General features: G+C 43.4%; 1 protein-coding gene across 4 annotated transcripts in view; it reads left to right on the top strand.

The window, feature by feature from the left end:
* Nucleotides 1-2,313, top strand: part of ANO10 (anoctamin 10) — a 120,655-nt gene that overhangs the window by 23,403 nt on the left and 94,939 nt on the right. The window lies entirely within an intron of this gene.

Raw genomic sequence — 2,313 nt, 5'->3', positions numbered from 1 at the left:
TGTGTGTGTGTGTGTGTGTGTGTGTGTATAGATAGATGATAGATAGATAGATAGATAGATAGATGATAGATATAAAAATCTCCAGGAAATTCAAAATAAGCTGGTTTCCTTTGGGGTTTCCTTTGAGTGGTTTGGGGATAGGAAGAGAGACCTAGCCTCTTGTAGCTTTTAAGTGGCTGTGTTACTTATTTAACTTTTTTAAAAATTGGAAGACACGTGACAAGGAAATCTAGTTATCATTTGTCCTCTTACAAAGTCTGTGTAACTCTGAAGGTCTGCGACCTGTGTGGACTGTAGAATATGCTTCTGTTGGGAAGGCTCAGTTGTGCTGACAGCAAGGCTACTCCTAATTGTTGGGAGATAATTCTACGTGGGCCTTTTGTGTGTAAGCACATCTACTGAGTAAAGGCACTGACATCATTGTTCTAAACCAGTGATGGCGAACCTATGACACGGGTGTCAGAGGTGACACGCGAACTCATTTTTTTGGTTGATTTTTCTTTGTTAAATGGCATTTACATATATAAAATAAATATCAAAAATATAAATCTTTGTTTTACTATGGTTGCAAATATCAAAAAATTTCTATATGTGACACGGCACCAGAGTTAAGTTAGGGTTTTTCAAAATGCTGACACGCCGAGCTCAAAAGGTTCGCCATCACTGTTCTAAACTATCTATTGAAGGATATTTGCATAGCAAATAGCCTTGATGATAGAGCTAGTTTTTCTCTATGGAACAGAGGTCAGATTTGTTTCCTGTGTAGGATGATGTCTCCCTCAAAAGTAAGGTTGAGCAGGCTTGCTAACAGCTCCTTTAAGAGACCAGGGTTAGCTAAACTCAGAGATTCTTAGCTACGATGCAAACCCAGTGAGTATGCAGAATCCACCTGGGCTGTTCCACAATACCCCCTTGGAACTTGGGGGAAAGGGGAACTGAGGCAACATGGAACTCACACTAACTGCTATGCAGTGAGTGATAAAGTCTTCTGTCTTGACCCAGGAGTTTCTTGTCTTCTTTCAGCATCCATGAAATTGTGAGATTAATTTATTAGCTCACAAATACGGTAAAATGTTATACCCTCTGTATTTCTTGACACTAATGATATAGATTGAGATAGTTGGAGATACCCATCTTAATAAAAATCTAATATTTAGGATGAGCAGTTCTCCTCAGGTGAGCAGTTTCATAGAGAAATTCTATTATTTCAGTGGCTTTATTCCAGGAATGTATTAGATACACAGAAGACACAGGAAAGACCCATTAGCCATTTAGCCTGTTCCCTGCTAAGATAAGAAATTGAAATAACACTAGGAGCTAAATTGTGTCCTTGGTTGCTTGGCAGATGTCAAATGGTCATTGCTCTAGGTTACAGGTTTCCAGTAAAACACAGCAGAAATAAAAGAACACTTTCCCCAGAATATTCAAAATACTTACATGACCTATCGGCTACTTTAGCCAATAGTGTTTGTATTCAACACGGGGAGGATGGAAACAATTTACATATTTCTTTCTAGAAGGATGCGATAGGTCTTTTAATATATGAAAGACACAGGAATGCAGGTAAGGTTGATGGCAGGGTAGGAGGAGAGCAGGTATTAAACAGGATAGTCAGAAAGGACCTCAATGAGAAGGTGGGAGTCGATTCCTTTGAGGAAGAAAAACCATCTCCATATTCAACAAAGAGCTTTGTAGGACGAGGGTTTAGCCAGGGCAAAGGCCCGAGGTGGCAGGTGGGAGGGTGTCAGGTGAGTTCTAGGAAGAGCAGGGAGACCAATGTGGCTGGGGTGGAGAAAAAGGGCATATAAAGGGATTTTTCTGAGACGTAAGGGATGACGATGGGGCTGGGAGACCCTATAGACCACTGTAAGGAATTTGGCGTTATTGGATGTGAGGTTTAATAATAATATGAATTTGGGGTTTCACCACCTGAAAGTGAGTTACAACTAAAATGATACTTGAAAGCGACAAGAAAATTGGATTCTGGACCTTAAGCGATGGAAAAAGAGGAAAATGTGAAATAGTACCGACTCTAAGTACAATAGCAGGAGGCCTCGCCCCTCCGGTTGTGGTCCCGACCCCTCGGAGTGACAGGCCTCGCCTGCCGCCTGTGGTTCCGCCCCCTCAGAGTGACAGCCCAGCGAGGCCTCGCCTGTCCTACCGTAGTCCCGCCCCCACTCAGAGTGACAGCCCAGAAGACACGCCTCTCCCCTTCCCGGCTCCGCTACCACTCCACGTGACAGGCCAAGTAGGCCAACCCGGTCCTCTCCTGGAGCGACACGCACTAGGCCCCGCCTCCCACCATGGTTCCGC

The sequence above is a fragment of the Myotis brandtii genome, unplaced genomic scaffold (genome assembly GCF_000412655.1).
Source record: "Myotis brandtii unplaced genomic scaffold, ASM41265v1 scaffold731, whole genome shotgun sequence".
Lineage (NCBI taxonomy): Eukaryota > Metazoa > Chordata > Mammalia > Chiroptera > Vespertilionidae > Myotis > Myotis brandtii.
Note: the sequence above shows the minus strand (reverse complement) of the source record. Positions and strands in the feature narration are given on the sequence as shown.